Source organism: Tamandua tetradactyla, chromosome 20, assembly GCF_023851605.1.
Source record: "Tamandua tetradactyla isolate mTamTet1 chromosome 20, mTamTet1.pri, whole genome shotgun sequence".
Taxonomy (NCBI): Eukaryota; Metazoa; Chordata; class Mammalia; order Pilosa; family Myrmecophagidae; genus Tamandua; species Tamandua tetradactyla.
Window position 1 is genome coordinate 59,666,767 of NC_135346.1, and position 23,298 is coordinate 59,690,064.

General features: G+C 45.8%; 1 long non-coding RNA gene across 1 annotated transcript; it reads right to left on the bottom strand.

The window, feature by feature from the left end:
- Positions 1-16,395: 16,395 nt before the first annotated feature.
- LOC143664631 (uncharacterized) lies at positions 16,396-22,873 on the bottom strand. The gene is made up of 4 exons (XR_013166561.1): positions 22,795-22,873; positions 21,680-21,882; positions 19,014-19,149; positions 16,396-16,569 (listed from the first exon to the last, which is right to left on the bottom strand). It is a non-coding gene; the product is annotated as an uncharacterized LOC143664631 (long non-coding RNA).
- Positions 22,874-23,298: the final 425 nt, after the last annotated feature.

Consider the following 23,298-nt stretch of genomic DNA (forward strand, 5'->3'; position numbering starts at 1 on the left):
TAGATGATGAAGTCAGTCAAGCCACAACCACACCATATATGTCCTTGTTGGACATGCCATGGGAAGCCACTGGAAAGTTTTTTTTTTTTTAGATATTTGTATTGAGTTCATCCAAAGTATACAATCAATGGATCACAATATCATCACATAGCTGTATATTTATCGCCATGATCATTCTGAGAACATTTGCATCACTCCAGAAAAAGAAATAAAATGAAAAACAAAATCATATTGCCCCCTACCCCTTACCCCTCCCTCTCACTGATCACTTGTATTACAATCTACCCAATTTTTTACCCCTTATCCCTCCCTATTATTTATTTATCATCCTTATTTTTTCACTCATCTGCCCATATCCTAGATAAAGAGAGCATCAGACACAAGGTTTTCACAATCATACGGTCACATTGTAAATGCTGTATAGTTGCATAACCGTCTTTGGGAATCAAGGCTACTGAAATCCAGTTCAATAATTCAGATACTTCCCTCTAGCCACTCCAATATACCATAAACTAATAACCTCCTGACTTTGTTTGAAATCTCTTAGCCACTTAAACTTTATTCTGTGTCATTTCTCTCTTCCCCCTTTTGGTCAAGCAGGCTTTCTCAGTCCAATGATGCCAGGTCCCAGGTCATCCAAGGGAGTCCTGTCTCACGTTGCCAGGGAGATTTACACCCCTGGGAGTCATGTCCCATGTAGGGGGTATACTGGAAAGTTTTAAGCAGAGAAGGAACATGATCAGATTCAAGTTTTAGAAAGTCATCTTGACTGAGGTCTAGAGAACATATTAGGGTGGGGGCAAGAAAAGAAGTAGAAAAGCAAGGTAGGAGGTTCTTGCTGTAAACACGGTGAGAGAGGGTGTGGCTTGGAGTGAAAGCCATAGAGATACAAACAAGTGGACGCAAATGATATATGCGTGGAGGTGGAACCTACAGAATTTGCTATGGAGTGGATGGGAAGGGTGTGAGATGAGGTTAGGGAAGGAACTGAAGTTTATGCCCTGATTTGGGACTTCAGTAACTGAGTGGATGGTTGCATCATTTATTGCAATGAGAAAGACCAAAGGAAAGGCAAGGGGAAATCAAGCATTCTGATTAGGACTTGTTAAGTCAGGAAGCCTAGTTGACATCCAGGTGCAGATGGTCAATAGGTCATGTCTGTTGCCCAAATAAGTGAACTCAACTCCCCTAGCAGAGGAGATGCACACTCCCTGTTAAGGACCTTAGGTGAAGAAGAAATTGTCTTCTGTGGCTCTTCTACCAGCTGGTTCTGGAACTGTCATCTGGGCCCACATCTGCCCTTGCTCCTCCATGCCCACCACCTCTGAGACACCTGGAGCAGAGGTAATCTCTTGCCTCTTGCCCTCACACAGCTCTTCTCTTTTGTCACAAGCCATGACTCTCAGCCCCTCACCCTTCTATTCTAATCTTTATTTCCAAAGCGTTTACTAGTTGAAAATCCCCATCATCAGACGCAGATCCCCATCACCAGAATGCAGAGGGTTCCTCATTGATGTTTAAGCCAACCAGCATTTATGATTTGCAAAGTGCATTTACACACCTTGGTCTGAACCTCTCTTTCCTCACCTCCCTACCAGCTGAACAGTATTGCCACCGAAACCAAGAGCTACCATCCCAGAGCAGGCCATGAAGTGTCTGCTGTGTTATGGCCCTGTGTATGTTTACAAACACCATTTCTCTGATTCCTCATAAGCCCCAAGTTAGAGATGAATAAATTGAGACTTAAGGTCACATGTCATATATAAATCCCATGGCCAGGATTCAAGTCCATAACAATCTGACATTAAAGCCCCTGATCTTTTCCCATTCATCTCACTGTTCCCTTTGGTTCTAAGATGTACCCGTCCATGTTTTCTTGTAGGACTTTAAAAATGTGTCATTAAGCTAAAGAGACAAGGGACTAAAATCTTTGCCTCAGATGCAGGGGACCCTGGCTGAACTGTCTAGCATGATTGAGCTGTGGAAGGGCAGGGCAGGAAACTGGGGAAAGCAGAGTGTATTTTTGAAAGGACTGTAATTTCTCATATTGGGGAGTGGCCCAAGCCGGTGAGATGTCAGAGGAACGAGTCTGGACAGTCACAGGCAGGCTGAACCCCCAGGAATCCTGCACGTTTCTGCAGATTCTCTCTCTTATGTCCTGGGAAGGGAAGCAGATGGACCACGTGGGACCACTGGGAGCTGGGGAGTGCAGGGCTGAGAGAAGCTGGGAACCACTGGTCGCCTTAAGCACATTCTCCAAAAGTGGCCCCTTCTAGGTGGTTCATTAAAGTGACATGTGGCTATGAAGTTTGTCAAGACCTGAGAAAGCAGGACTAGAAGCAGCTAGAAAGTGATGAGAGAGAAACCTTCATGGGTCAGAATCTCTCACTTTGAATCAGCCACTCTCAGCTTATTGGAGTGACAGACCTGGGAGACATCGCAGGTGTCTATTATAGGGCTACTACCCACCCCACCCCCACTTTTTCTCCCCATGCTTCTCTCCCTCCACTACTAAAGCACGTGTTTTAGTTATTACTTTAATTTGAACATTTATGGATTTTTTAAAAAACATTTTATTGGATACCCAGAATAGTGTCCAAATCATAAGCATACATTATTGCAAACTGAAAATATCCATGCAACCAGCTCCCAGAACAAGCTCCCATAAACCCCTTTTGCCCCTGTCCAGTTACTAGTCCCCATCCAAGGGTGACTTTATCCTCACTGCAGAAGCATACATTATGCATGGTTTTTATTATCCAATAATAAAAAGTATAGTAGGTACTTCACATGGCTGGTGGGAATGTATATTGGTATAACCTTTTTTGGAGAGGAATTTGATTCTCATTATGAAAATTGCATAGGCATGCAGCTTCTGACTCAATTCCACTTGTAGTAATTTATCCCCAGAGACCTTCACACACACACGTGCAAGACATTGAATGCATGATGCTACAATCAAAGACTCTTATAATCAAAGACAAGGAACAATTTACGTTTCCATCAACAGGGTGTTCTAGTTTGCTAGCTGCTGGAATGCAATATACCAGAAATGGAATGGCTTTTAAAAAGGGGAATTTAATGAGTTGCTAGTTTATAGTTCTAAGGCTGAGAAAATGTCCCAATTATAACAAGTCTATAGAAATGTCCAATCAAAGGCATCCAGGGAAAGATTCCTTGGTTCAAGAAGACCGATGACCTTCAGGGTCTCTCTCTCAAGTGAGAAGGCACATGGCGAACACAGTCAGGGCTTCTCTCTCAGCTGGAAGGGCACATAGTGAACATGGCATCATCTGTTAGCTTACTCTCCTGGCTTCCTGTTTCATGAAGCTCCCCGGGAGGCGTTTTCCTTCTTCATCTCCAAATGTTGCTGGTTCGTGGACTCTCTGCATCTCATGGCTACATCATTCTGCTCTCTCTGAATCTCTCATTCTCCTTTTATGGGACTTCAGAAACTAATCAAGACCCACTCAAATGGGTGGAGACATGTCATCCCCTAATCCAGTTTAACAACCATTCTTAACTAAATCACATCAACCAGGGAGATGACCTCATTACAGTTTCAAAGATACAGTATTGCATAGGAAGTATTCTACCTTTAAGAAATGGGATTTATATTAAAATATGGCAGTGGGTACATGGTTCTAACCATTTGTCAAAACCAACAGAACTGAACGCCCCAAAGAATGAATGTTGCTGTATGTAAAATTTTAAAATAACAGTAGTATTGCAATAAATTAAATATCCATGACTGCATAAGGATATAAGCAAATGATTGCATAAATAAATGGAGGTAAAGAGGCAGCTCTCCCTTATGGAAGAATTTTTTAAAAACTTTTTATTGTATAATATAACATATATACAAAGCAAAGTAAGAAAAAAGCAAAAGTTTTCAAAGCACCTTTCAAAAAGTAGTTACAGGACAGATCCCACAGTTTGTCATGGCTACCATACCATCATCTCAGGTTTTTCCTTCTAGATGCTCCAAAATATAGGAGGCTAGAAGGAATAAATATTTTTTATCACCAAAATTGACTTTGTGTGTGTGTGTGTGAAAAATAACATATATACAAAAAAGCAATAAATTTCAAAGCACAGTGCAACAATTAGTTGTAGAAAAGATTTTAGAGTTTGGTGTGGGTTGCAATTCCACAATTTTAGGTTTTTACTCCTAGCAGCTCTAAGATACTGGTGACTAAAAGAAATATCAATATAATTATTCAACAATCATACTTGTTTGTTAAACCCTACCTTCTCTGTATAACTCCACCATAATCTTTGGTCTTTCTCCCACTCTTTATGGGTATTTGGGACATGCCCATTCTAACTTTTTCATGTTGGAAGGGGTTGTCAATAATATAGAGTAGGGAGATGGAACTATCTGATGTTCTGGAGAGGCTGGGCTAGGTGTCAGGACTTATCTAGCCCAGGGACATATCTGGAGGTTGTAGGTTTCTGGAAATTTACCCTAGTGCATGGAACCTTTGTAGAATCTTACATATTGCCCAAAGTGTTTTTTAGTATTGGCAGGAATGGTTTTAGTTGGGGTTTGGCAAATTATGATAGGTAGTAATGTCTAACTGAAGCTTGCGTAAGAGTGACCTCCAGAGTAGCGTCTTGACTCTATTTGAACTCTCTCAGCCACTGAGATCTTATTTGTCACACTTCTTTTCCCCCGTTTTGGTCAGGATGGAATTGTTGATCCCATGGTGCCAGGGTCAGGCTTATCTCTGGGAGTCATTTCCCACATTGCCAGGGAGACTTCCACCCCTGGATGTCATATCCCATGTGGGGGGGAGGGCTATGGTTTTACTTGCAGAATTGGGCTTAGAGAGAGTGAGGCCACATCTGAGCAACAGAAGATGTCCTCTAGAGGTTACTCTTAGGCATATCTATAGGTAGACTAAGCTTCTCCACTACCTAAATAAGCTTCACAAGAGCAAACCTCAGGATCAAGGGCTTGGCCTACTGATTTGGGAATCCCTAATGATTGGCACAATATCCGAGGTTTCCCAAGTGGTAAAGTTTAACAGTTCCATAATTTTTCTCCCATCCCTCAAGGGACCTTGCTAATACTTTTTGATTATCTGCTTAATATACTCTAGGTGTATCCAGGCATTACATTAAGCTATAAGGGATTAAAGGCTCTTATTCTAATTTTGGTCTCCCTGTGCTTGGATTGTTTAAATGATCTATCCAGACAAGTTGAGTTAGTCATTTGCTACAGAAAGTCTAGGTTCTGGACATTACAAAACCTTCTTCCTTTGGTCCCAAAGAGTAGGTGAAGTTCTAAAATACAGGCAATGGCTTCCTTACCCTTGTATTCTGAATTACGTTAATCCCAACCTGTTCAGCTTCATTCTTATCTCTAAATATCATATCTGGTATTGTTTTAAAACTCCACGTAAAGAAAAGGATGCCTAAACACAATTTTAGTCCATAATGGGCTTTCGGAAACATCACTACATTTAAACCTCATGACCCCACTTCCCAACTGTGCCAGTTTGAAACTGCAATGGACCTAGAAAAGCCAAGTTCCTTAATCCTCATATTGCTGGATGGGACCTTTTTAATTGTTCCCAAGGAGATGTGTCCCACCCAGTTGTGGGTTGTTACTTCTGATTAGATGGTTTCCATGACAATGCATCTCCACCCATTCAAAGTGGGGTTGCTTACTGGAGTCCTTTAAGAGGGAACCATTTTGGAAAGAGCACCAGAACCAAGAGAGCCCACACAGCCAGACCTTTGGAAATGCAGAAGGAAAATGCCCCCTGGGAAGCCTTATGAAATGGAGAAAGCTAGCAGAGGTCATCATGTGTCCTCCCAGCTGAGAGAGAAGTCCCCAACTTCATTGACCCTTTTTTTGGAGTTAAGATATCGTTCTCTGGATGCCTTGATTTGGACATTTCATGGCCTTAGAACCATGAACTTGCAACTTAATAAATTCCCTTTTTAAAAGCTGTTCCATTTCTGGTATATTGCATTCTGGCAGCTTACAAATTAAAACAGATTTTGGTACCAGAGAAGTTGGGTGCTGTGGTTTGCAAATATCAAACATGTTGGAATGGCTTTTTAAATGGGTAAAGGAAAGTTCTGGAGAGTTGTGAGGACCTTGATAGACAAGGCCTAAAATGCTTTGAAGAGACTGTTAGTAGAAATGTGGACTCTAAAGATACTTCCCAGATAAGGACTTAGACAAAAATGACTCACATGTTATTGCAAACTGGAAAGAAGATGATCCTTGCTTTCAGCTGGCAGAAAATTTGGCAAAATTAGGTGATGGGGGTGCATGGGTGGTTCAGTGGTAGAATGCTCGCCTTCCATGCGGGAGACCTGGGTTTGATTTCTGGACCATGCACCTAAAAAAATTAAATTTAATTTAAAAATTAGGTGATGGAATTGGATGGAAGGCAGAATTTGAGAGTGATGAGCTGGATATTTAGCAGAAGAAATTTCCAAACTAGAAGTATGGCTTGGTTTTTCCTTGTAGCTTATAGTGAAATGTGACGGGAAAGAGATAAGCTGAGAACTGAACTTTTGGGTACAAAGAAACCACAAATTGATGTTCTGAAAAATTCTGGGTTTCCAGAAGGGAGACCCCAGAAAATAGTGCCTCACGTGAGGATTTAACCAAACATGGAAGAAAACCATTACAAGACAAGCCAGGATTGGAGATGGAGCTATCCAGTAAGGATTTGTGAGAAGTCCTATTGTCTGATGGTTATGATTTCTGCTTATTACATAGAAAACCAACCAGAGTACTGTGGACTCTAGATAAATGAAGCCACTGCCAGTCTGGACTAAAAGGGACAGAAAAGGGACAAATTGAAAGAAAAATAACTTCAAACACATAACCATGGAAGCTAGAGTCTGAAGCCAAGAAACCTTGGGACAGGAGAGGAGACCCACCCAGGCACTTGGAGAGGGCAAGTTTGCCTCAAAGGTAGAGGGCAGGTGTTTCAGTGCCCCGGACTAGGAGAGGGTGGCGCATACCCCTTGGGGATTTGGGAGAGCTTTGCTGTCTGTTCTGAAGGGGTTGAACATATGCCCTGGAGATGGCAGAGAGCCCAGGTGTTGCCCTGATGCTTGGGGAGGGTAGAGCCAAGAAAAAGGTGGTCTCCCCAATGTCCTTTAAGGTTGCAATTCTCACCCCAGCATTTGGAGAGAGCTGGACCCCTGCGTAGGCCCTTGGAAAGGGTGGGACTGCTGCTTTCTAAAGCCCTGAGGATAAATGACTCTTAGAATTTGAAACCTCACGGACTTTGCCCTGTAGGTTTTCAGAACTGTTTGGGACTCCTGACCCCTGCATTCCTTCCAATTTCTCCCTATGGAAACGGAAACACTTATCCTATGACTCTCCCTCCCTTGTATGTTGGCAGCAGATAACTTGTTCTGAGTTTTACAGGTCCAGAGCCAGAGGAGAATTTTGCCTTAGGACATATCATGCCTGTAGCTGACTTTGATGAGACTGTGTACTGTTTCTGATTTTGTATTATATTTGTATTTTTGTTGAAATGGTTTGAAGCTTTGTGATATTGTGATGTAATGAATGTATTTTGCATTTGTAAGGAACATGTCTTTTGGAGGTCCAAAGGGTAGAATATGCCAGGTTGAAACTCTCCTGTATCTCAGAAAACCCATGCCATTTAATCCTCTTTCAATATTGCTGGGTGGGATCTTTTAATTTTTTCTGTGAACTGTAAGTGCTGACTGTTGATTACATGGTCTCCATGGAGCTGTGTCTCCACCAGTTCAAGATGGGGTTGCTTACTGAAGCCTTTTAAGAGGGGACCATTTTGGAAAGAGAACACAGAACCAAGAGCGCTCACAGGTCCAGAGACCTTTGGAAATGCAGAAGGAAAACGTCCCCAGGGAAGCCTTATGAAATGAGGAAGAAAGCTATCAGATTCCACCATGTGCCCCCCCCGCCCGCCAGCTAAGAAACCCCAAACTTAATTGGCCTTTTCTTTGGAATTAAGGTATCGTTCTCTGGATGCCTTAATTTGGACATTTTTATGGCCTTAGAACTTAATAAATTCCCTTTTTAAAAACCATTCCATTTCTGGTATATTGCATTCTGGCAGCTTACAAGTTAAAATACCAACTAAGGAAATTAAGGTAGAGAGGTAGTTAAGGATCACACAACTAATAAGCAATCATAGGTAGCCTGACACCAAATTCCACAATCTCACTACAACTTGATGCTTTAAGAATCAGTTTCTCCGTTTGTTCATGCATGCATTCATTCAAATGCCCAGCACCCCTGTGTGCCAGGCCCCTTGGCAGATGGTGGGGAGTCAAAGTCAAAGGTGGATGGGCGGATGTATTGATGGGTGGATAGATGGATGGATGGATGGATGGATAGCTGGAGTGACAGATATAGATGGATGCATCTTCCATCAAAAATTTTGTGCCTGCAGCACCCACTACATAGCCTGGCCCAGCGTGGCTGGATGGCAACAAGGTGATATGCCCCTGTCAAGAAAGAACTCCCTGACAATGAGGACTAAATGTAATACACAATCCTGGACTGGAGCTAATAATGGAGGAGAAAATGCTCAAAAGGACATTACTGGAGCATAGGAAAAAAGCAGAATATAGACTGTAAGCTTAGTATCAATGTTAAATTTCTGAACTTTTTGTAACCATATTTAAAGTGGTTACATAAGTGAACGTCTGTGTCTTAGGAAATGTACACAGCAGTATTTTTTTTTTTTAACATGGGCAGGCACCGGGAATCGAACCCTGGTCCTTGGGCATGGCAGGCAAGCACTCTTACCTGCTGAGCCACTGTGGCCTGCCCATACATGGCAGTATTAAGTGTTTAAGGAGCACAGCATATGCAATCTACTCTCAAATATTTATAAAGCAGATAAATGAATGAAAGGATGAATGGATGGGTAGGTGATGGGTGGATGTATTGATGGGTGGATAGATGGATGGACGGATGGATGGATGGATGGATGGATGGATAGATGGAGTGTGTTCTAGTTTGCTAGCTGCTGGAATGCAATATACCAGAAACGGAATGGCTTTTAAAAAGGGGAATTATTTTGTTGGTTCTTCAGAGGAAAGGCAGCTAACTTTCCACTGAGGTTCTTTCTTGCAGGGAAGGCATAAGATGGTCTCTGCTGGTCTTCTTTCTAGGCCCCTGGGTTCCAACAACTTTCCCCGGGGTGACTTCTCCAAAGGCCTGGGCTGAGCTGCGAGTGCTGAGATGAGGAATGCCGAGCTGCTTGGCTGTGCTACATTGCGTTCTCTCATTTAAGCACCAGCCAATTAAGTCAAACGTCACTCATTGCAGCAGACACGCCTCCTAGCTGACTGCAGATGTAACTGGCAACAGATGAGGTTCACGTACCGTTGGTTTATGTCCGCAGCAACAAGATTAGGTATGCTCACCTGGCCAAGTTGACAACTGAATCTAACTAACACATGTCCACCCCTTGTCAACTTGGCAACTTCAAGCATCACCTTACACAGATATAAAAAATTCTCTTGCTGTGGACCTGTGAATCTCAAAACAAGTTGTCTGGTGCCAAGATGCAAAGGAGGATATTCACAGGATGTAGATTGTCATTTCCATAGGGAGAAATTGGAAGAAACACAGATGTAAAACCTGCAGGGCAAGCGCCGTGGGATCTCAAAGTCTGACAGTCATTTATCCTTCGGCTTTAGAAAGTGGCAGTCCCACCCCTTCCAAGGGCCTATGCAGTGGCCAGCCTCTTTCCAAATCAACCTTGGGGAACATCGAGGAGACCACCTCTTGGCTCCACTCTCTCCAGGTATCAGGGCCACCCCTGGGCTCGCTGCCATTTCTAGGGCACATGCTAAACCCCTCCATGTGGTGGCAGCCAGGCTCTCCCAGTCCCCCAAGGAGCGTGCTCTACCTTCCCCAAGGCCTGAGGCGGCATGACTCTTCCACTGCAATGAGGTGGAAGGCCCATTCTCTGCCTTTGGGGCAAACTCACCCTCTCCACGGGCTTGGGTGGGTCCGCTCCCCTGGGCCGAGGCTTCTTGACTTCAGACTCCAGCCTCCATGGTTCTGCCTCTGAAGTTATTTTTCCTCCAGTGTGTCCCTTCTCTGAACCCCTCAGTCCAGACTGGCAGTGGCTCAGTTCATACAGGTCCCACAGCACTCTCATTGGCTTTCTATGCAGTAGCCTCAGATCATGCCCATCAGACATAAGGAATTTCCACAAATCCTTCCTGGATAACTCCATGTCCAATCCTGGCTTTCTCTGAGCCAACCAGATGGCTGACTGGTTCCACATCTGGTCAAATCCTCACATGGAGCACTATTCTCTGGGGTCTCCATTTCTGGAGTCCCAGAATTTTCCAGAACTTCAATTTCTGGTTTCTTTGTACCCAAGAGTTCAGTTTTCAGCTTATCTCTTTCCTGACGCATTTCACTATAAGCTGTGAGGAGAAACCAGGCTGCACTTTCCACATTTAACTTGGAGATCTCTTCTGCTAAATATCCAAGTTCATGGCTTTTAAAATCAGCCTTCCAGCCAAAGCCACTAGTCAATTTGCCAGATTATCTGCCATTTTAAAACAAGGATCGCCTTCCTTCCAGTTTGCAATAACATGTGCCTCATTTCTGTCTAGGGCCTCATCAGAGGTATCTTTAGAGTTCACACTCCTACCAACAGTCTCTCCAAAGCAGTCTAGGCCTTCTCTATCAAGCTTCTCACAACTCTTCCGGAATCTTTCCCATATCCATTTAAAAAGCCGTTCCAACATGTTTGGTATCTGCAAACCACAGCAGCACCCCACTCCTGGTACCAAATCTGTTCTAGTTTGCTAGCTGCCGGAATGCAATATACCAGAAATGGAACGGCTTTTAAAAAGGGGGAATTTAATGAGTTGCTAGTTTACAGTTCTAAGGCCGAGAAAATGTCCCAATTAGAATCTAATCAAAGGCATCCAGGGAAAGATACCTTGGTTCAAGAAGGCCGATGGAGTTCAGGGTTTCTCTCTCAAGTAAGAAGGCACATGGTGAACACAGTCAGGGCTTCTCTCTCTCAGCTGGAAGGGCACATGGCGAATACGGCATCATCTGCTAGCTTACCCTCCTGGCTTCTGGTTTCATGAAGCTCCCCGGGAGGCATTTTCCTTCTTCATCTCCAATGGACTCTCCGCTTCGTGGTGCTGCAGCATTCTCTGGTCTCTCTGAATCTCATTCTCCTTTTATAGGACTTCAGAAACTAATCAAGGCCCACTCAAAAGGGTGGAGTCAAGAGAAAGGTGGTCTCATCAATATCCCCCAAGGTTGCATTCAGAAAGAGGCAGGCATAGGCATTTGGAAAGGGTGGAACTGCCACTTTCTAAAGCCCTGAGGTTAAATGAGTCTCAGACTTTGAAATCTAATGGACTTTGCCCTGCAGGTTTTCAAAACTGTATGGGTCCGGTGATCCCTGTGTTCCTTCCTCCCTATGGAAATGTGTCTATGTATCCTATGAATGTTCCTCCTTTGTGTGTTGGCAGCAAATAACTTGTTATGAGTTTTCAAAGGTCCAGAGCAAATGGAGAGAATTTTGCCTTAGGACAGACCATGCCTGTAACTGACTTGATGAGATTTCATACTGTCTCTAATTTAGTACTTCACTGTATTGCTACTGATAGGTTTAAGGATTTCTGATATTGTTATGAAAGTAATGTATTTTGTATATGGGAAAAACATGTCTTTTTTAGGGGCCAGAGGGTGGAATGTGCTGGTTTGAAAGGAAATATGCCCCCTAAGAAAAGCCATGTTTTAATATAAATCCCATTTCTTAAAGGTAGAATAATCCCTATTCAATACAGTATATTTGAAACTGTAATGAGATCATCTCCCTGGTTGATGTGATTTAGTTAAGAATGGTTGTTAAACTGGATTAGGGGATGACATGTCTCCACCCATTTGAGTGGGCCTTGATTAGTTTCTGAAGTCCTATAAAAGGAGAATGAGATTCAGAGAGAGCAGAGAATGCTGCAGCACCACGAAGCGGAGAGTCCATTGGAGATGAAGAAGGAAAACGCCTCCCGGGGAGCTTCATGAAACCAGAAGCCAGGAGGGTAAGCTAGCAGATGATGCCGTATTCGCCATGTGCCCTTCCAGCTGAGAGAGAGAAGCCCTGACTGTGTTCACCATGTGCCTTCTCACTTGAGAGAGAAACCCTGAACTTCATCAGCCTTCTTGAACCAAGGTATCTTTCCCTGGATGCCTTTGACTGGACATTTCTAACTGGGACATTTTCTTGGCCTTAGAACTGTAAACTAGCAACTCATTAAATTCCCCCTTTTTAAAAGCTGTTCCATTTCTGGTATATTGCATTCCAGCAGCTAGCAAAGTAGAACAGAGTGACAGATATACATGGATGCGGCAAATGTGGCATAATGTTAAAATTGTTGGATCTGGGTATGGAATCATGTAAGAGTTCTCTGTATGGGTTTTGTATTATTTTTGCAACTATCCCGTAAGTTTGAAATTATCTCAAAATACAGTTTAAGGGAGAAAAAGGAAGGAAGGAAGAACTCCCTGCCCAGCAACCAGGAGTATGGACCCTCATCAGGGGTCCAACTCAACTTTCAGGTTGAGGTTGCTTAATTCTCGGGACAGCCGCAATGCCTGAGCAAAGCAGTGGGCATAAGGACCTAAGCTTTTCTGTCCAGTGGGGAATTCCCTCCACCAGGCAGTTAGATCTGGAGCTCCGTGCTGGGCAGGTGGAGATTTGGTCACTCTGCATGGTGTTTCTTGCCCAATTCTGCCTCCCCTTTACTTTCATAGACATTACTCCCCAGCAAACCTCTTGTACTTCTAATCTAACTCCATTTCAGCATCTACTGCCAGGGGACCAAGCTGTGACAAGCTGTCCAGTCCATTTGTGTGAACTTGCCACCAGTTCACATAAGTAAGCTGATCCAGGGATGGGCGAGGTGGTCTTCGCCCAGTCTGCTTGTCGTCTTTGTCCCATAAGCAGGCTAAGCACCCCTTGGGGTTTACTAGCTGTGTGCAGAAGGATACAGTTTTTGCTAGCCCCAGATCCGAAGCTGGCCCAGTACCTACCCTCCCCTCACTGCATGATCCAGTGTCCCTCCTGCCCTCTGATCCTGCCAAGGGTGCAAAGAATGTGCACTTGGAGAGACCTGGGGGCCAGTGGGAGGTCCTGTGTGGGGCCCAGACCTCGTAGAGGTGGAGCTGCTGCCCTTGGTTGGGGCAGGACGGGGTGGGGGCATGGCAGTGCCAGGCAGGTGAGGGTGTGTGCATACCTGTCTAGCTCTCCCGGGTGGGGCTGGTTGAATGTTTGGGTACAGGCGGCAACTGTCACGTGACCTGGTGCCTCAGGTCTGGCTGAGGCTTTGGGATGGAAGCCAAGGAGGAGGGCTGTGTCAGGCACATCTACTTATGGGGCTAAGGGAGCGGAAGAGAGAGGGGTGCGGGGACCAGGGAAACCTCTGCCGTAGCAGAAAGTGCTAGGGAAAGAGGGCTGATTTGCACAGAATCTGAAGCCTGTGATGTTTCAATTAGCCAGGGATTAGGGGAGGGAGGTCTATATCCCTGGCTTGGCTGACTGCCTGGGCATGGACAGAAGTGTGGACATGCAAGTGCGGGGGTGCCAAGGTGGCCAGGTGGCTGAGATCCCAACACCAGAACCTCACTGGACAGGTCTGTGGTTCTGTCCATGGGACAGAGACATCCTCCTTTGGTGCCAAGGCGGTCCACTTCAGCCTCTTGGCCATCTTTCCCATAAGGGCAGGAATCCCACGGGGGACCCTCCCTCCTCTTCATCTGGGATACCTTTGAAGAAGAAGAGAGGGCAAAGGCTTTCTGGCCTTCCCTTAAGAGGAAGAAAGAGCGGCAAGCTTCCTTGTTCTCTACTGGCATACCTCGTTTTATTGCACTTCATTTTATTGCACTTCACAATAAAGGCCTGTGGCAACCCTGCATTGAGCAAATCTATTGACACCATTTTTTCAAGGGTATATACTCACTTCATGTCTCTGTGTCATATTTTGCTAATTCTCACAATATTTCAAACTTTTCACTATTATTATATCTGTTGTGGTGATCTGTGATCAGTGATCTTTGGTGTCACTATTGTAATTGTTTGGGGGCACCACGAACTGCGCCCACATTAGACAGTAAACTCAATTGAAAATTGTTGTGTGTTCTGACTGCTCCATTGATTGGTCATTCCCCCATCTCTTTCCCTCCCCTCAGGCCTCCCTACTCCCTGAGACACAACAATATTGAAATTACGCCAATCAACAAACCTACAATAGCCCCTGAGTGTCCAAATGAAAGGAAGAGCCATATGTCTCTCACTATGAATCAAAAGCTAGAAATGATGAAGTCATGTTGACAGCTGAGATAGGTCAAAAGCTAGGCCTCCTGCACCAACCAGTTAGCCAAGTTGTGTATGCAAAGGAAAAGTTCTTGAAGGAAATTAAAAGTGCTGCTCCACTGAACACCTGAATGATAAGAAAGATAAAAAGCCTTATTGCTGATATGGAGAAAGTTTTAGTGGTCTGGATGGAAGCTCAAACCAGCCACAACATTCCCTTAAGCCAAAGCCTAATTCAGAGCAAGGCCCTGACTCTCTTCAATTCTATGAAGGCTGACAGAGGTGAGAAGACAAGTTTGAAGTGAGCAGATATCAGTTCCTGAAGTTTAAGGAAAGAAGCCTTTTCCATAACAAAGTGCAAGGGGAAGCAGCACGAGCTGACGTAGCAGCTGCAGTAAGTTGTCTGGAAGATCTAGCTACGATAACTGAAGAAGACGGCTACACTGAACAACAGATTTTCAGTGCAGATGAAACAGCCTTCTATTGGAAGAAGGTGCCATCTAGAACTTTCTGAACTGGAGTGGAAGACACCGAAGCCTGGCATCAGAGCTTCAAAAGAAGTTAGGGGCTAGTGCAGCTGGTGACTTTAAGTTGAAGCCAACGCTCATTTACCATTCCAAAAATCCTAAGCCCTTAAGAATTATGCTAACTCTACTCTGCCTGTGCTCTATATATGGAACATCTATTTACAACACGGTTTACTGCGTATTTGAAGTCCACTGTTGAGACCTACTGCCCAGGATTAAAAAAAAACAAAAACATTCCCTTCAAAATATTACTGCTCACTGACAGTGCACCTGGTCACCCAATAGCTCTGATGGAGAAGTACAGCATGAGATTCATGTTGTTTTCATGCCTGCTGACACAATATCCACTCTGCAGTCTATGAACCAAGGAATTGTTCTGACTTTTAAGTTTTGTCATCTAAGAAATACATTTTTTAAGATTATGCTGCCTAGATAGTGATTGTGCTGAAGGATCTTGGCAGAGTTCATTGAAAACCTTCTGGAAGAGATTCACCGCTCTAGATGCCATCAAGCACGTCGTGACTCATGGGAGGATGTCACAGTATCACTATTCACAGGAGTTTGGAAGAAGTTAATTCTAACCCTCACGGATGACTTTGAGGGGTTCAGGACTTCAGTGGAGGATAGAACCACAGATGTGGTGGAAACAGAAAGAGAACTCGAATTAGAAGTGGAGCCTGGAGATGTGACTGAATTGCTGCACTCTCATGATAACACTTGAATGGCTGAGCAGTCGCTTCACACGGATGAGCAAAGACAATGGTTTCCTGAGCTGGAATCTACTCCCGGGGAAGACGCCAAGTACATTGTTGAGATGATAACAAAAGATCTAGAATATTCCACCAGCTTAGTTGATAAAGCAGTACCGGGTTGGAGAGGACTGACTCCCATTTCGAAAGAAATTCTACTGTGTGTAAAATGCTATCAAACAGCATTACACACCACAGAGAAATCTTTTGTGAATGGAAGGGTTGATCAATGAGGCCAAGTTCACTGTGTCTTATTTTAAGAAAGCGCCTCAGCCACAACCTTCAGCCCCCACCACCTTGATTCGTCAGCAGCCATCAACATCAAGGGAAACCCTCCACCAGCAAAAAGATGACAAGTCACTGAAGGCTCAAATTGGTTGGCTTCTTTTTTTTTTTAGCGATAATTTGTTTTTTAAATTAAGGGATGTACATTGTTTTCTTCGGACATAGTGCTACTGCACACTTAGACTACAGTATAATGTAAACATAATTTTTATATGCACTGTGAAACAAAAATTCCTGTGACTTGCTTTATTGTGGTGGTCTGGAATATTGCCGAGGTATGCTCATATAAAGCATACAATCCACCACATTCCAATTTTTTTCAATTGTCCCAATAATCTCTCTCTTTTTTTTTTCTGTTCCTGCATTAGAAGATTTTATTTTACTAGCATATATACAACTTACAATTCCCCCCCTTTAACCACATTCAGATATTTACTTCAATGGTGTTAATTAGATTTACAATATTGAGCTACCATCACTATCCTTCATTAATATGGGATTTTTTAAAAACTTTTTTTATTGTATAATATAACATATTTACAAAGCAAAGAAAGAAAAAAGCAAAAGTTTTCAAAGCACTCTTCAACAAGTAGTTACAGGACAAATCCCAGAGTCTGTCATGGGCTACCATACCATCAACTTAGATTTTTCCTTTTAACTGCTCCAGAACATTGGATGCTAGAAGAAATAAATATTTTTTTATCATCACAATCGACTATTTTTTTCTTTTTATGAAAAATAAACTATATACAAAAAAAGCAATAAACTTCAAAGCACAGCACAATTAAATGTAGAACAGATTTCAGGGTTTGGCGTGGGTTACAATTCCACAATTTTATGTTTTTACTTCTAGCTGCTTTAAGATACTGGAGACTAAAAGAAATATCAATATAATGATTCAGCAATCATATTCATCTCTTAAACCTTACCTTCTCTGTATAATTCCACTATCACCATTGATCTTTCTAGCCCACTCTTTAGGGGTATTAGGGCTATGGCCATTCTAACTTTTTCATGTTGGTAGGGGCTGTCAATAATGTGGGGTAGGGAGATGGAACTAGCTGATGCTCTGGAGAGGCTGGGCCCTCTAGGTTTCAGGACTTACCTGGTCCAGGGACCCATCTCGAGGTTGTAGGTTTCTGGGAAATCACCCTAATGCATGGAACCTATATAGAATCTTATATATTGCCCTAGGTGCTCTTTAGAATTGGCTGGAAGGGTTTTGGCTAGGGTTTGGCAAGTTCCACTAAGTAGCAATGTCTAACTGAACCTTGCATAAGCATGACCTCCAGAGTAGCCTTTTGACTCTATCTGAACTCTCTTAGCCACTGATACCTTATTTGTTATACTTCTTTTCCCCCTTTTGGTCAGGATGGAATTGTTGATCCCACATTGCCAGAGAGACTTTCACCCCTGGATGTCATGTCTCACCTAAGGGGAAGGGCAATGATTTCACTTGCAGAGTTGGGCTTGGAGAGAGAGAGCCCATAATGAGCAACAAAAGAGGTCCTCCAGAAGTAACTCTTAGACACACCTATAAGGAGGCTAAGCTTCTCCACTACCTACATAAGCTTCACAAGAGTAAGCCTCAAGATCAAGGGCTTGGCCTATTGATTTGGGTGTCCTTAGTGTTTGACACACTATCGGGGGATTTCCTGATGGTAAAGTTTAATAGTTCCATATTGTTTCTCCAATTCCTCAAGGGACTTTGTTAATACTTTTTGATTATCTGCTTAATATCTTCTAGGATGTATCCAGGCATTACATTAAGCTATACAGGTTTAAAGGCCCTCATTCTTATTCTGGGTTCCCTATGTTTCAATTGTTCAAATGAGCTATCCAGAAAAATTGAGTTAGATTATGTGCTTCAGAAAATTTAGGTTTTGGACAAAATAAATCTTTCTTCCTTTGGGCTCAAAGAGTAGATGTAGCTCTAAAATATAGACAATATCTTCCTTACCCCTGTGTTCTGAGTTACCTTAATCCCGATCTGATCGGCTTCATTCTTATCTCTAAATACCTGGTTATAGATATATAAAATAGCCTCTCAAAATCCAGAAATAATAATTACCACTCCGGACTAAATGTGCCTGCTATAAGAACATGGGAATTTATTTTATCTTCTTCTCTCCACCCTTGTGTATATTCAGAATTGTCCATAATTAAGCTTTAAGAGTAATCCAGGTAAAGTCCTTGTTAAAAAAAAAAAACAAAAAAACCCTGCTCCATGACTAGTACTTTGTGGACAACCCCGGAATATGAGAATCCAAGCCCATTTCACTGCCCAGCTTTGTGGTGACTTCTTCCCCAGAACTCTCCCTTCCCTCCCCCTCATTCCCAGGCACCGAGGGACTGGAGACCAGGTCTCCCTGAGTCCCAGAGCAGGTACCCGCTTGTCATCCGTGATGGCAGCTCTGCCTGGAGTTGGCGACAGGCCGGTCCAGGTTTCTGGTGACCCGCCAGTGGACCAGCTGGGCTTTGGGGCAGGCGGGTTTCACAAGGGATTGCTGGCTGGCTCCTGCAGGTCTGAGCTTTCTGCTCCAGGGGAGGCACCTGAGCAAGTCCTGGCAGCTCTCAGCTTCCACCCCCACCTCCTGCCTGGGGCTGCCCCGGTCACCCCAGGAGGAGGGGTGTGGGGTGGGGGACAGGTAGGGGTGAACAAAGGTGACTCAGGGAGGGCATTAGGGTCCCCTTCAGGGGGTGGGGCCCATCTCCTAGGGGGCGAATGGGGGTGAGCCCAGGAGCAGGTTCCTACTGCCTTCTATCCAACCCAGCCACAATGGATCCCCCTCCATGGCTCAGCTCTTGGGCTTACCACAACTTGGAGGTACAGACAGGAGGTGGAGTGACACCGGGGTTTATCTGTTAGCCTGCTTTTCGCAATGTCTGAAATCCTCAGACACTACCTGTCCAGAACACCCAGCTCTCCTCCCACAGGCTGGGGCCTGGCTTGCATCCTGAGGGCCAAGGGACACCAAGAGACACCAAGGTGTGAAGGGCAGGTAGGAGACACACAGCTGCTAAGTCCCTGTACATGCCAGCAACTGTACCTGGTCTATTTCATTTAATCCTCACAGCCATTCTGCCTGTGGAAGGAAGAAACTGAAGTTCAGAAAGCTCACCTGGAAGTTATATTCATGGGACTCAGAGTCAGAGCTGCCTTTCTTCCTTCTCCTTCTGCTTAGAAGATAGCCATGAAGTTTCTTCTTGGCAGATGGCATATTGAGTGGAGGCAACTGTCAGGCCTAGGGATGGGCTCTGGAAATAGGGACATAAACTGGACACCAGGGCTTGCCTGTCCTGTCCTGTCAGGGCTCACTTCTGCCTAGGGGGAGACACTCAGGTAACCACAAATTATGATTTTCTGTGATGAGATGGAAAGGCACTGAGCTGGGACAGAGGATGCAACTATTAATTTTGCCTCGGGGGGTGGGAGAAGGGATCCTTAACCCAGTGGGTGCTCTTAAATGGATTCTCACAATAACCCAGCTACTGACAGATGAGGATACTGAGGCAGGTCTCCAGGGCAGACGCGCAGGGACACAGGGGCAGTAGCTGAGCCAGAAGGATCCGAGGGAGCTTGGGGACAAAATGCATGGGCTGGAAAGCATCTTCTGGGGCAGAGGGGATGGCAGCCGGAAGGTAGGAAGCCCAGGCAGGCTGCTGCAATAGCCAAGGAGAAAGGTGATGAGGCCAAATAGATGCAGGAAATTCCTAGTCACTGCTGGTGGCCCCCAGGATTTCACAGTCTTGGACATTCACAGGAAGCATGAACACACGTACTACCCAGACCAGAGTGTCAAACCCAAAACAGTGACAGCGCATGCCAGTGTGGGCGTGGCAGACGTCCCAGCCACTGAAGACTGACATCATGTCAAGCCTTTTGTCCTTTTAACAAACTCTCCCCATAAAGCAGGACACACTAACACTTTCAGATGCCTACCATCGGCCAGATCCTGTGCTTGGTGCTTGAAATACTCTGGTCGACTAGGCGCTTATAGCGTAGTTACTCTCCCCTTTTACAGATGAGAAAAGCCAAGGCTCAGAGAGGGATCTGCAATTGCTCAGGGTCAGCCGATTCAGGAAATGGGTGCATCCAGGGGGCTTGGTTTCATTTCCCCTGGTAAGGTGTCCTAAGAGCCTCACCCCTTGGCACCTGAGCACGTGACTCCACGTGCCACCCCCCTGGGAAAGTCAAGATCAGGGGCAAATGGCCCTAGGCAGGGGTGTCTGCCCCGAGAGCCAAGGAAAATGAGCAAAGTTCACCGGGTGCAAGGCCCTCTCTGGCCCACCTCTCCTACGCAGCACAGGACCTGAGGCCAGCTTCCTGCTGGGTTCCTCCCCCGTCTCTGCTCATCCCAACTTCCAGCCTCAAAAGCCTCAGACAGGCAGACACAAGGCCAAGGGCCGAGGGGGCAGGGTGAGAAGCCTACATCTGCAGGGAGGAGTGAGGGAGACAGTGAGTGCCAGGCTAGGCGCCAAGAGTCCCAGCTGCCAGCCAGGCTCTGCCAGGAACTAGCTCTGCAATGTGTTTTGGTTTTTGGTTTGTTGGTTTGTCGGTTGGTGGAATAGGTGATGTCCCTCTCTGGGACTTCATTTTTCCCATCAGGGGAGACTGAAACCAGGGGATTCAAGGGTACAGTGTAGCACCCTACGGTTTAAACGCTACAATTCATGCTTGCAAATGCGGAGGGGAAGCTGTGTGGGCGCTGGACGCATGGAACTGAGGAGGAAGGGGGAGGAGGAGGCATTCTCTGGATTAGAGCCAAAGATGCCTCTGCCTTGGGGTGGCTGGTCCCTTCTGCCTTGCCACTCCCCATCCAAGTGTCCACAGCAACCTCAAAGGGCTCAGAGACAGCAGACTGGAAGGAGTATCTGTCAGGTCAGCTTTGCAGCTTCCGGAGAGGCAGGGGTGGGGAGGGTGCTCTTAGCAGCCTGTAGACCAAAGGAAGTTGGGGACAGGTAGCCAGGTCCAGGTGGGAGGGTACTGGGCACCTGAGCTTTGTTCCTCCAGATGACAGCTCAGCTAGAGGGATGGAGTCTGGCTGCTCTCTCTCTACCCCAGGCTGCTCTAGTTCCCTGAGCTCTGTACCCTAACCCGTTGCAGAAAAGCTTGGGGGTGGGGTGGGGATAAGCTACCTGCTGAGCTGCCCGGGCAGGCTGGCCTCCTACCTGCAGTCACCCTTACCTGAGTCCTTAACGATTTCTTAGTGGGTTCCATTCAATTAGGCCCCTCCAGTCCCTCCAGGGTGTCTTCTAATTTCTTTCTTTCCTCCTGGGATGTTCCAAGATACTGAACGCCCTTTCCCTCCCACCTCCCATAGGTGGCCTGGTGCAGGGAAAGAACACTGGACTAGAAGAGATCTTGAATAAGTCACTGCATTTGTGACAATCAGGAAGGGGAGAGGGGAGAGGCGGGCTTGTGGCCTCTGCATTTGAATTTTCATCAGAACTTATCTTTGACCCTTTTCCTCTCCTCTACATTTAATTGTCTTCCAAGACAAATCAATTTTTGCCCCCAATCGCATCCTCTTCCCACTGCCACTCCTTCCTAGACCCCATTTCTTTCCCCAGGATTCCTATACTCCTGCCTCCCTGCCTCTCCCACTTAACCTAAAGTTCAGCTTGAGCCATGCATTCCCCTCCCTCAACAGCTTTCACATCACCTATTTCAAGATGCCTTTCTGAGTGTGCTCCAATGTGCCACCTTAGCCCCAACTCTCTTGCTGACCTTTCCTATCCCCAGGGCTTTGGTCTCACCAGTAAGCTTGCCTTCACTTAAACTTACCCTGCCTTCTTCAGTCTCTAGGCTTGTGTGCCACTAGGAACATCCTCTCTGATGGAAATGCTTTCCATCCTTCAAATGTCATCTCAAAAGCTGCACACCCTCCCCTTGAGGGCTTTCCTTCCCGTCGCAAAAAGGTACAATCTGTCGGTGCTCTGAACCTTCATTTGTTCCAACGAGTATGGAACTGGAGATCCATCCTTCCACTGTGAGGAAAGTTATCAGGAGAGTAGATGAGTGAAGGGACTGCAAACTGGCCAAATTCGTTCCACAGGTGACATGGTGTTTTGTCTTTTTATTGTAGTAAAAGTCACAGAACATAAAAATAACCATTTTAAAGTGTACAGTTCAGTGGCAATTTAGTACATTCACACTGTTGTATAACCATTACCATGATCTAGTTCCAAGGCATTTTCATCACCCCAAAAGGAAAGCCTGTACCAATTAAGCAGTCACCCCACTCCCCCCTCCCTCCAGCCCCAGGCCACCATGAATCTCCTTTCCTTCTCTATGGATTTACCCATTCTGGATAGATCATATAAATGGAATCATACAGTGACCTTTTTGTGTCTGGTTTCTTTCACTTAGCATAATGCTTTTGAGGTTTATCCATGTTGTCACATGTTTCAGCACTTGACTCCTTTTTTCTGGCTGAATACTACTCTGCAGTGTGGACAGACCACATTTCATTTACCCATTCATCAGGTAACCACACTTGGTCTGTTTCCACCTTTTGGCTACTGCACATGTGATGCTATGAACACTGGTCTACAAATATCTGTTTAAGTCCCTGATTAGGAGAGCAATTGCTGGGTCATATGGTAGCTCCACGTTTAATTTTTTGAGGACACTGTGTTTCGATATTGAGATATTGAGTGCCGTTAGGTGGATGCCACCGATAGCATCTCTTCCTATTGTCTTAAATCCGGCGGGCTTGACTCACGATTTGTCTGGCCCCCGAAGGCATCTGAATTGGTTGTCCCCTGGAAGCCAACTACCAGCAGAAAACCTGGGAGAGCGCCCAGTTCAGTAGCTCACTGGCCGGGCACCTTGACTAAGTCTCTTCACCTCTCGGAGTATTATTTGGCTCGGCCTCTACAGGGGATGATAATGCTTACCTCTCGCTGCAGGGATGCGGGGAGGTCGTGGACCGAGAGCGCCTCTCCGCCAGCCGTGGAGTTCTGGAAACCGAGAAAGGCGTTCGGGGCCAGGAGGAGGAGGAGAAGGAGGAGGAAGATGAGGATGAGGAGGAGGAGGAGGAGGAGGAGGAGGAGGAGGAGGAGGAGGAGCGGGGCGGGCGGCGCGCCTTCGGAAGGTGTCGGCCGCGCTAGCCTCGGGGCTTCTGAGCTGCCCGGGTCCGAGACCTGCGCGCGCTGAGCGGCCCGGTGCGCGGGGCGCAGCCGACAGGGGGCCTCAGGAGCCACCGCGCTCGGCGCCTCGGGGCTGGGCTGGCAGCCAGGGCGGGGCGAGGCTCGGGTCAACCCGGAGCAGGCGGGGGCTGCCCCCCACCCCACATCCGGGGGCCCGGGCCGGGATCTGGGCTCGGCGCGCGCGCGCGCGGGTGAGTCAGGCCGGGTTTTCCCTCCGCCTCTGGGGCAGGCGAGCGAGCGCTGCTGAGCGCG